This window comes from Rhinoderma darwinii, chromosome 2 (assembly GCF_050947455.1).
Source record: "Rhinoderma darwinii isolate aRhiDar2 chromosome 2, aRhiDar2.hap1, whole genome shotgun sequence".
NCBI classification, from domain to species: Eukaryota; Metazoa; Chordata; class Amphibia; order Anura; family Rhinodermatidae; genus Rhinoderma; species Rhinoderma darwinii.
In genome coordinates, this window is record NC_134688.1 from 233,883,749 (window position 1) to 233,896,007 (window position 12,259).

The 12,259-nt window shown below is 42.2% G+C and overlaps 1 protein-coding gene and 1 pseudogene across 1 annotated transcript in view; both read left to right on the forward strand.

Annotated features, from left to right (window-relative positions):
* DOC2B (double C2 domain beta) overlaps positions 1-12,259 on the forward strand; it is a 657,062-nt gene that overhangs the window by 617,089 nt on the left and 27,714 nt on the right. The window lies entirely within an intron of this gene.
* On the forward strand, positions 9,240-9,309 carry LOC142747581 (U2 spliceosomal RNA; annotated as a pseudogene).

Consider the following 12,259-nt stretch of genomic DNA (forward strand, 5'->3'; position numbering starts at 1 on the left):
CTGCTGCTCGAGCTGCTGAAACTCCTCAGCAAACTCAGGCTTTCTCAGCAACAGATCAGTGAGGTGACTCTCAAAAGCGCAGGGAGTCCTGCCCAAACCTAGGCCAGTCAGCAAGCTGAGCACATCATGTTCAGCGTGCTAGTGAGTGGGCTTGTATGCATGATGCTGTCTTCAATTATTATCCAACCGTAGTCTATGTCCAACTGGTAATAGAACTGCCAATGTTGTTAATCAACAGGCTCTGTCACAATCTTATGACTCCATTTCCTACCAGTTTAGCTATTAGGTATTTAGGAAGTTACAATTAAAATAAACAGTGGGTCAGGGAATATAGGGCTACTAGCAATTTCCCCATAAACCAAGAAAATACGAGGGCATGGATTGGCCTTCTGGGCACCCTTGGAATAAATCCAATGAACACACAAACAGACAGACCGACATGTTATACCTGGGCAGCGCTGGGTACTTTTTCTAGCATTATATATTACATTGATGTGCTGCCGACATGATAAAAATGTATGGGGATAAGCGATCGTAGTAACGTCCCTATACTAGCTCCTTGTGAAAGGAGCAAACGAGTGTTGAACAAGGAGCTGTCTCGTTGATCAGTGATCGTTCACACGGCCCACATCGGGCCATGTAAGGGTATCCTAACTTAAAGTCTCTCGCATTTGCCACACAGAGCTCTTTGCTCAAGCAGAGCAAACTAAAATAAAAATACATTGCATTACTTACATTGTACTGATCTTGAGTTACATACTGTATTATAGTCCAGAGATACATTTACTATTCTAGCTTCATAACTAAAAGCTCCCAGCATTCCTTGCAGTGTCTGCACGGAGCTTGCACTGGTAATTTCCTTTCTAGAAAGCATGTAAAGAGGGTGTATTAAGTAGCCTATCTACAGCCTATGGACTGTCCATGTATTCTAAATTTTTGTTGCCTGTCACTTTAAGAGGACTGCAAAGTTTTACCGAGAGACTGCTCAGGTGTTTATCTGTTTATACCATGTACATATGTTGTATGTATTTTGGGGTATGTTTAAATTAGTGATTTTTTTGTGGCTGTTTTTGACAAAATCATGGCAAAAACATGGCAGTTTTCAATTACAACGATTGCGCAAAAATCAAACCAAGAAAGACTCATATAAACATACCCCTCGCCTGTTTTCTTGTGGGTCATCTGGAATTGTGGGTCACAATGCTCTGCGTGGCCACCAGATGCTGAAACTGTAGTGCGACAACAGGAATGAAAGTCTTCTGGGGTGTCCTCTATGGGGGGGACTGGCTAGGTCCAGGAAGAGCCTATTTCTGGCTAGGGTGCGTGTGTGGTGACGCTGATGCGTGTTACATGCTCTAGTGGGCCACATAGATTGCTGCAGTGAGGGCTGGTTGCCCTGTAGGAATGAAACGTGGCCTCATAAGTGCAGTTCAAGATTAGACTTGACTGGGTGGCGTACTCAACTCTGTTATTCCTACTGCAATTCAGCTCTACTGTATGTCAACTGTGAATCCCTGGAATGGCCTTGCTGGTTTCCTGCTTGTTGGTTTCCGTGCTGCGGACTTGGCTCAGTTGTTTCTGTCCCACTACTGTTCCAGTTCCTACTCTATTGTGTCCATTCTGCCCTTGCTGAATTGCGGGGTGGCTATCCTGGTTGCTGTTCAAGTGCCGCAGATTTGGCTCTGCTGTTTCTAGACATACCTTTTACATTGCATTATGAAAAATTGAGCAACTGGTAAAACACTGTGTATGTGTAATAATCTGGTGTTTGGGAAAAATAGAGGACTATGGTAAAGAGCATGTTGGAAGCAGCTAAATATGGCAGAATGCAATTCCAGTTGGACACCTTGCCTGAGAAGGTTCCTCGTCTTGAAGTCTGCAAAGAGGAATGTTTGGATTTGAATAATGAAAAAAAGTTTTACGAATATAATTTGCAGTATTTTTCTTAGCAAAGTAGATGTTTAACACTATAATTTCAGATTTTAAAAAGAAAAGTACTCCCAAGACATGGCTTCTCTGGTAGGAAATTGGAAAGAGTTCTGCTTCACTACTTTTACCTCTACACGTTTTTAAAACATGTATAATGTTAGCCATTTTAACCATGAATTTGTCATCATGAGCACAATGTTTTCGTGGGCTTAGTCCAAATGCACACGATGCAAATTATGTGTAGATTTTCTGCGTGTATTTTTCTGCAGCAAATCCGCAGCGTATTGCAGTACCAGCAAAGTAACTGAGATCTCATCTACACGTTGCAGAATTTTCCCAAACATAAAATGACCTGTAGTGCGTATTTTTAAATATGAAGTATATTAATGAACCTTGCGTTTCCACCTGTGAATTCTATGTGACAAGTTTACAAAAAAAGCCGCACCTAAATACATCAAAACGTGAAAACATGCACCTAAAGCACATCAAAAAACTATTAGGTGTAAATTATACCTGCAAAATTACATTTCTTTACCTGCGGTTTTGATGCTGATTTTCTGCACCAATTTACGCAACATGTGCATATAGCTTTAAGGAGTAATTTTTACCAAAGAGTTTTAGGCTACATGCTCACGTTGCGTAATTTAGTGCAGAAAATCCGCATTAAAACCATTGATAAATGCAGGAAACTCTGCAGGTAAAATCGACACCTAATAGTGCACTTTTTTATAAAATTGTCAGATACACTTCGCAGGCAGAAAAGCAAGGTAAGTTGACATGCTGTGACCATGGGGCACTACAGTAAGACTTAAGCTAAGTTCACACGTGGCGTGCAGAAATTATGCACGTTTTCGCAAGAAAAATTTACGTGCTGCTGATTGAAAGTTCGCACAGAAGTCAGTTTACTGTGATTTTTTTCTGCAGCATGTGGATGAGATTTGTTCTCATCCACTTTGCTACTACTGTAACGCTGCAGAATTGCCACACAAAAAATTTCTGCTGTATATACAATGTGTGAACTTTGCCTAAGAATGTGGGCCAAACACCATGACCACCAACTGCTACAAGTGAGTTCACAATATGATAAGCTTTTGATTATTTTGGCCTTCTGCTCCTTGCACACCATGATCAGTAGCTGCAACTAACTTCTGAGTGAACTTTGCTTAGCCGTGCGCCCAATTACAGCCACTATACCTGCAAACAGGGTTGTTCCGCTTATGACACGTGGGTTAAAAAAGTCAGGACACGTCATCGTTTTTGCTGTCTTCTGCTCTCACTCAATAAGAATAAATTATAATTAGAGGAAGCCCTGAAATAAATTACATAAACAGCCTAGTAAAAGATTGTATGGCAACATGAATTACACACTATAGAGCGATTATATTGCATATAGTGAAAGTATGTATACCAATATGCATTAACTGTCAGGCCCCACGCACACGAACGTGCTTTTGCGGCTGCAATTCCCCCGAAAATCCACAGGAGAATTGTGGACCCATTCTTTCCTATGGGGCCATGCACACGATCATGGTTTCCAGGCTCATAGCAAATAATGTCCGCGGCCATGTGCACGGCTCGCGAGTGACACTCCGCTGCCGGCCGGCAGACCTGAAAATCACATGGCTACTGTCGTGTGCATGAGGCCTAAGTATTCATATACTGTAGACATAGTTAAAAGTGTCAAATAAAAATATTATTATATTACAACTATTAGGGAAAGTTTACATTTGCCCTAAAACTGCATACTTGAAGTGGTATTACAGTTTCAGCAAAAAAAGTTTAAAAAAAATAAAATAAAAACTTATACAATTCTCTAATATACTTTTGGTATAAATTTCTTGTGGTTTTTAAGATCTCTGCTTGCATTAGGGTTGGGCAATTATTCAAAAAATACCCAAAACCGAAATTCAGTGCAATTACCCATCATCATCTTGCGCAAATCGTGTTTTTCGATTATTTTTTCCCAGTTCCAACTGTCCCTGCTCTACCATTAATATTAATTCAATGGTGTAGCATGCAAATAGGGGGCGTGGTATGTAAAATGGGGTGTGGCCTAAATAATTGTTAATTAATCGTAATCGAGGTTACATGTTCAATTAATCGTGATTTTGATTTCGGTCATATTCGCACAGCCCTAGCTTGCAGTCGTTCATTGTTTACTTCCAGTGGATAAAAATCTGTCCATAATCATGTGATGGACACTGGAAAATTGTGTAACTTTTCATTATACAATGAAAATCCTTTCCTTGCTAAAAATCCAAATACCTTTGTAATGTTTAGTGCAAGCAAATTACGTAATAAATGACATAAATGAGAGAAGTATCTATATTTTATCTATTATAACACTTTATTTAATTGTAAACTGTTCAGTCGGACACATGCAATAAAAATGAAAATAATCTAAGGGTATGTGCACACACACTAATTACGTCCGTAATTTACGGACGTATTTCGGCCGCAAGTTCCGGACCGAACTCAGTGCAGGGAGCCGGGCTCCTAGCATCATAGTTATGTACGACGCTAGGAGTCCCTGCCTCGCTGCCGGACAACTGTCCCGTACTGTAATCATGTTTTCAGTACGGGACAGCCACGGAGAGGCAGGGACTCCTAGCATCGTACATAAGTATGATGCTTGGAGCCCGGCTCCCTGCACTGAGTTCGGTCCGGAACTTGCGGCCGAAATACGTCCGTAAATTACGGACGTAATTAGTGTGTGTGCACATACCCTAAAAGAGGGCATATACTTCTATAAAGAATTTATCCTAGCATGGCCTATACAGGCAATGTGGCAACCATGGAACTTGTCAGAAATATAATAGAACACGATAGAAAATGGGAAGCTTGGAAGTAAAGCATTGTTATATAAAAATTAGATAAATAAGATTAAAATGAGATTGTAGAACTTGCATGGACTTTTGGCACATTCTATTCTTCTAGCAGAACTGTATTTCTATTTGCAGGCAATGGATATATACTGTAGTTTGGTTGCAGTGGATATTATTTTAGCTATAATCAGTTTATTTTCAGCCAGCTGCCGGCCTGCGCCTGACAACAATCCGTGGATAAAGCAGCGCCATGCTGTTCACTTTCCTGCTGTCCAAATTACTGTCGTCTTGTGTGTGATTAATGCTGCACTTTACCTAGGTGGGGCATGCAGACATTAGATAAGCCAAGCTTTCAGTACTGAACTAAACAAGGCTGAACAGCCAGTGCAATGGACTGCTCCTTGTTAATGTAATGAAGCCAGACTGTTAGATTTGTTTTCCCTTAATAACCGAGTCGCTTTTGCTTTCCAAATTACTACGCTCTTCATTTAAAGGACCAGAATGACACGGTGTAAAATGGCTTACATACATTCAAAAACGCCATTCAGATATTTTTATAGAACAAAAAACCTACCAGAGCAGCGCTCTAATCTTTTTTTTCCATAAGCTTTTAGGACTTGCAGGATGAACAGGGCAGATTACGGGTTTATTGCCATTCCAATTCTCAGACCATGAGAATGTTTAGTTCTGCTGGAAATGCAGATTAGTTACACTGAAGTTTTCATTGATTCAGGGCCACAGTTATATATTTCATTGCATATATATTTTAATTTATATTTTAATATAAATGTTAACGTATATTTTCATACACTGATCCACCATAACATTAAAACCACTGACAGGTGAAGTGAATTACATTGGTTTTCTTATTACAATGTAAAGGGGGTGGGATATATTAGGCAGTTCTTGAAGTTGATGCGTTGTAAGCAGGAAAAATAGGAAATCGTAAGGATCTAAATGACAAGGACTATATTGTGATGGCTAGACGACTGGGTCAGAGCATCTCCAAAATGTATGTAGTGATTAGTACCTACCAAAAGTGGTTCAAGGAAGGGTGAACCGGCGTTAGGGTCATGTATGCCCAAGGCTCATTAACTAATTCCCGACCGCTGACTGTATTTTTACGCCCAGCGGTCAGGATCCTTAAAAGCCGCGCCATAGACTTTTTACAGCTCGGATTTTAACTTGCTGCCCGCGCGATCGGGCAGCTGAATGTCGGGTCTCCGGCTGTCAGTGACTGCTGGGGACCCTGAGGAGAGGATAGAAGCAGCTTTCGCTGCTTCTGTCTTCTCCGATGTCTTTTTACACAGCGCTCAATGAACGCTGTGTATAGGAATAGAGGCAGCGGCGGCGGCACGACTGGTCACATGATCGCCGGGTGCCATTACTGACAGACTGCTGCTGGGTCTTACTAGACCCAGCACAGTCCTATTAGTGACAATCGTCACTATGAGAGGGCTGATTTCCCCTGTAACCGGGGCTGCTGTGTAAAAAAGAAAAAAATTATATAAAGTTCCCCAAAGGTCTTTTTTGACCTTTGAGGGACAGACCATAGTAATAAAAAAATAGTAAAGTGCAAAAAAAAATTAAATAATAAATACACATAAAATACCCACCCCAAAAAAAAACCTTCCCTCCCGCCAATCATTGTTGTAACGCTAGCGCTGACCCAATTACCCTAATATAGACATGTAATATATTAAAATTTACGGTAGACAATGACGAAAAATTGCTGAAACTTAAAAAAGCTTATTTTTTTACTATTATTTTCAAACTTTATGAATAAAAATTCTAAAATAGCAAAAAAGGTGTGTATAAAACGATACAAAAAGAAACCTGCATTGTCTATGGAAAAAAACGTCGCAAAAATCACGTCGTTAGCCCAACAAATAAAAAAGTTATAGCCATTTAACTAACGCGTGCTAAAAAGGGCTTAACGGTGTCTGGTCCTGAAGGCGCAAAATAGCCCGGTCCTGAACTGGTTAATACATGTACGGAGTGAAGGCTAGCCCGTCTGGTCTGATCCCATAGAAAAGCTAAGGTAGTAAATATTGCTGAAAAGGTTAATGCTAGCTGTGCTACAAAGATGTCAGATCCAGGGCAGTGGCGTCGGTAAGCCAAACTTCCGACTACTTTATTTTTTCACTTTCCAACTCCTTCATAGGTGGTTCATATATAATAATAGTTATTAATGACAAATTTACTGTATTAAAATGTAATCAGGCTTTTTATGCCGTCATGTAAACCATCAGACTACTAATATAGAACATAAAATCTATTTATTGGAATACAGTTTCTGAACAATAAATCTTTTCTAAATTCCAAAATTAAAAATATATATTTTGAAGCAGGAGTTGGTACATTTCTACCGACTCCACAGCCCTGGTCAGAACAGAAAGTGCCACGTGGCTTGCTGCGTCTAGGGCTGCATAGCCACAGACCAGTCAAATGTCCCATACTGACCTGGAAAGCACCTGCAATGGGCAAATGAGCAACACATCTAGACCATGGAGCAATGGAAGAAGGTGGCCTGGTCTGATGAATCATGTTTTCTTTTCAATCATGTAGATGATCGGTGCGCGTGTGTTGCTTACCTGAGGAAAATATGGCTCTAGGATGTACTATGGGAAGAAGGCAAGTTGGCAGTAGTGTGATACGCTGGACAATGTTTTGCTGGAAAACCTTGGGTCCTGGCATTTATATGGGTGTTAATGTGACACGTACCACATACCTAAACATTGTTGAACAATAAGTACACCCCTTCATGGCACAGTAAACTCTTATGGCAGTGGCCTCTTTCAGCAGGATAATGTGTCCTGCCACACTGCAAAAATTGATTTTTGATTGCGGAACATGACAAAGAGTTCAAGGTGTTGACTTGGCCGCCAAGCTCCCCAGATGTTAATCTTTTTGAGCATCTGTGGGATGTACTGGAAAATCTAGTCCGATCCATGGAGGCATCACCTCACAACTTACAGGACTTAAAGGGGTTATTCCAACTTCTCACCAATCCACAGGATAGATAGATATAAATAAATATATATATATATATATAAGTGTTTGATCGCTGGAGGTCCCACCACTGAAATTCTCACTGATCAGGAGAACAGGGGTGTGGCGTCCCATGAACGAACGGAGCGGTGGTTGCACATATGCACTGCCACTCCATTTATTCTCTATGGGACTGCTGGAGATAACTGAACGCTGTACTTGGCTGTCTTTGGCAGTCCCATAGAGAATGAATGGAGTGCCAGTGCACATGCGCAACCGACACTCCATTCATACAGAGGAATAGGGACCCCTGTTCTCTTGATCGGTGCGTACCCCCAGTGTTTAAACTATTATCACCTATTTTGTGGTTAGGTGATAAGTTGATGTGGTGGGATAACCCCTTTAAAGTTACTGCTGCTAACCTTTTGGTGGCAGATACCACAGAACACCTTCAGAGGGCTTATTGAGTCCACGCATTGACAGATGACAGCTGTTTTGGCAGCACGAAGGGGACCTACACAATATTATGGAGGCCGTTTTAATGAGTTGGCTGATTGATGTATATATGGATATGTATTGTTTTTATTGTTCAGAAGAGTGTTTGTCTGCTACTCTTATTAACACCGATTTGATGATTGGTAAAGTAATGGCAGAAAATGACATCTCGGCAAGTACGGACGCATGAAACCAGTATTATAAATAGCACATGGTAGTTCGGGGGCCTTGTTCTATATTTTACATTGGGGCCGCAGGGCTTCAAGTTATGCCTCTGCACATGCTATATATGGTACTGTAGATTTTCTATTTGCATGCTTGTCAGTGGCAGCATATAAACTGGAGAATTAGTGATACTTTGTAAGTTTGATATAATTTTAATATTTAGGTTTGATAAGTAAAGTTAATAACTTTATTTATTTTCAAATTCCGTAGATAATTTCTTTAAATATTGATACCGTAACATTTTTGAATAGGTCATTAGAAATTAAATTTGAGATCTGAATATTTGTGTGAGGATAATGCGAGGCTATGGATTTCGCTACCGTTTTTAGTAATATTTTGTTTCATTGCATTTTATCACTTTCTCGACAGATTAAATATATTTCAGTAAGAACATTAAGACTTCTACGCAATGTAAAAATCAAGCCGTGTGAAGCCTGGTTTTCGAATATATTACATAGGCAGTAAAGCATTTCATCAGTAGTTAGCAAAGATAAAACAGGCTGTTCTGTTCTATTCTGGACATTTTGTTCTCTCTAAACTGGAGGGCTTGTACTTAATGTACAGTTCTCAAGTTGGTTTCTTTGCAAATGTAACACTTAAGGGCACAGAGAATAGTATAAATTAATGAATTACTTTTGTGACCTTAAAATGCTCGCTACACCCCTAGGTGAATACCTTGAGGGGTGTAGTTTCCAAAATGGGGTCACTTGTGGGGGGTTTCCACAGTTTTGGTCCCACAGGGGCTTTGCAAGTGCCACATAGTGCCCAGAAACCTTCGCTTCTTGGCCTTTTGGCTAAGATCAAGTGTAGTACCTGCTCAAGCTGAGGTTAGTAATCATCCCTGCCGGTGGTTGATGGGCCATCGTAGGGGGATGACAGAACGCCGAGGTGAGGGCAGGGAACCACAATGGTCATCGCTCTGGTGTACACATTTGGTTTAAAGGTACCATTTGTAGATGACCAGGCGACCGCCGGATCGAGGTCAGGAGGTCGGGTAGTTTGAAAGCCCGAGTTGCTATGTGCCCCAGGGCTGGTGATCCTGGGGTGCCCTAACTCACTGGGGGTGGGATCCCACTGAGTGAAGGCACACTTGCACGCACCTTTATTCTCCCGGCCTTCTGGCTGGGAGATGAGGAATTTTTGTTATACCTGGCGGATGTCCAGGCTGTATCACAGCGCACATCCACTTATTTTATTGTGTTTTTCACTGTGTGTTTGTCACGTTTTGTCACAAGGATTTTGGGATGCGGTGCCCTTTTGGGACCCTCCTGAGGTCTAGGGGGAAAATGTGTGGCCATCTGGTTCCTTTCTCCCCTGCAACCCGGCCTCCATTCTTCGGAGGGGAGGTGCAACTTTGATGCAGGCTCCTAAGTGGACACTGGTGTGGCAGCCCAGGTAGAAGCCTAGGAGTGTGTTTGGGTCTCCCTAAGCTTCGGCGAGGGGGGATCATCGATCCTCGATCCTCTAGGCCTACGGCTTGGAGGGTCGGGGAATGGTTATGTGGGGCCTCTCTCTCTTTTAAGAGAAGGGCTGCGATAGACCGCATCCTTGTGCACGTTTTGTGTGGCACCTATGCACTTTTTATACAGAGGCGTAGCTAGGTTCTCCTGCACCTGGTCAAAGATTCAGATTGGCATTCCTCTCCAACTTATTTCCCTACATCTACTTAACCTTCGCTATGTTTGCTTTCTCTACCAATCAATGAGGTGTATTTTTTTTTCACTATTTTTTTATGTAACTCGAGCATACAACCATTTCTAAATTTTACAAGCGATATAGTTATATAAGGTAGTTAACATAAAAATAAATTAAAAGAAAATTAATTAAAGAGACCACACAGAGCCCCCTGTAGATAGCGCCACACACACACACACACAGCCCCCTGTAGATAGCGCCACACGCAGCCCCCCTTGTAGTTATTGCCACACAGCTTCCCTGTTGTAGATAGCACCACACAGCCCCCCCTTTTAGATAACACCACACAGCCCCTGTGTAGACAGCGCCACACACATCCCCCTTGTAAATAGCGCTACACTCCCCCCTTGTAAATAGCGCTACACTCCCCCCTTGTAAATAACACCACACTCCCCCCTTGTACTTAGCGCCACACTGTAGATAGTGCCACACACAGTCCGCTGTCCCTCTTGTAGATAGCGCCACACCCCCCCTTGTAGATAGTGCCACACTCCCCCCTTGTAAATAGCACCACACTCCTCCCTTGTACTTAGCGCCATACTGTAGATAGTGCCACACACAACCCACTGCCCCCCTTGTAGATAGCACCCCACTCCCCCCCTTGTAGATAGTGCCACACACAGCCCACTGCCCCCTTGTAAATAGCGCCACACTCCCCCCCCCTTGTACTTAGCGCCACACTGTAAATAGAGCGGAGAGCGGTAGCCTACCGCTACCACTTTCCACTCTGCCTGATGTAACCCACCGGAGGAGCCGAGGAGGTCACGCGGCGCAATTCCTTCTGATTAGGGTCGGTGAAAGCCCGGGAGTCGACAAGTCCAGTCACCAGACCTGAGTCATCTGACCTCATGAAACTGACATTAGGTCAGACCCCAGTCAGAACGCCGCCGCATGAACTCCTGGCTCTTCCTAATGCTGATCGCTGCTGCAGGTGTCAGTGATCAGCTGCTCTGCGGCACCCCGCCCCTTCCCTACCACCTAGTTGCGCCCGGGGCACATGCCCCGCCAGCCCCCCTAGCTATGCCCCTGTTTTATAGCAAAAAACAAAACACACCTGCGAACATATCAGGGTGAAAGACCCTGTAAGACTATAACTGTAAGACTATAAGAATACGCTGGAGGTAAACTGATAAAGAAGTATTCAATGTCTTTTGGAGTCAAATACATTGCTGTAGTAAACAGGATTCGTATAAAGTAATTTCCCACTTATTACACGGTAATATTTTGGTCAGTATGTAGCATCAGTATTTATACCCAAAAAGAGTGGAACCTACACAGAGAAAAACTATAAAGAAACGATTTGTACCTTTTCCGTGTTTTAAATCCACTCCTGCATTTAGCTTACAAATACTGACCAAAATACTGTGCGTGAAAGTGGCCCTTGTCCATGTTTCTAATCCAATATACATGGGGTGTAATTACTATATATATTTCCCCTCTTGTTAGAATGTAATGCATGTTTGTTGATCAGTGATATTGTCCGTCATGCAGACACAGGAATGGCTCTCCGGATGCCCAAACTTGCGGTTCAGAATGGCCCCCCATTCGGTGCATGAAGTTCTGCATGGTATCGGTTGGATGGACAATCATTCAGCTGACAGCCACTAGCTCTGATTCCCTCAGTAACATGCAGGTTTAGCCCTGCTGTCAATGCATGTTATTAGGTAATGCCCATATGTGTATGTATAGTTGTGTCATACAGTATTATTAGTCACTCACACACACAGAATGAATGGATGTCGAAGGAAGTTTAAAGACTTTTTTATTATATTTTAGTCCATACATTGCAGCTTCCCAATGGTACACTGGAGGGCGACCTAATCTGCTTAAACCTCGTCCTGACCCTGCGTCCATGGTAGGCATTATTTGTCCTGCCATAGCTTAACCCAAATTTACTGAAATAAACCAATTTACTATGGAAGTACTTGGGATTATACAATGACAGATGCATCCAGAATGACACCCAGTGAGTTTTACCCTGCCTTCCTATTAGGTATCTTATAATACATGCATGAGCAAATGTATAGGCGGCCCCTCCTATGACATGTGTTATATTAGAAAATATACTAGAGCTTTATGTAGCATTTCCTCATATTGAT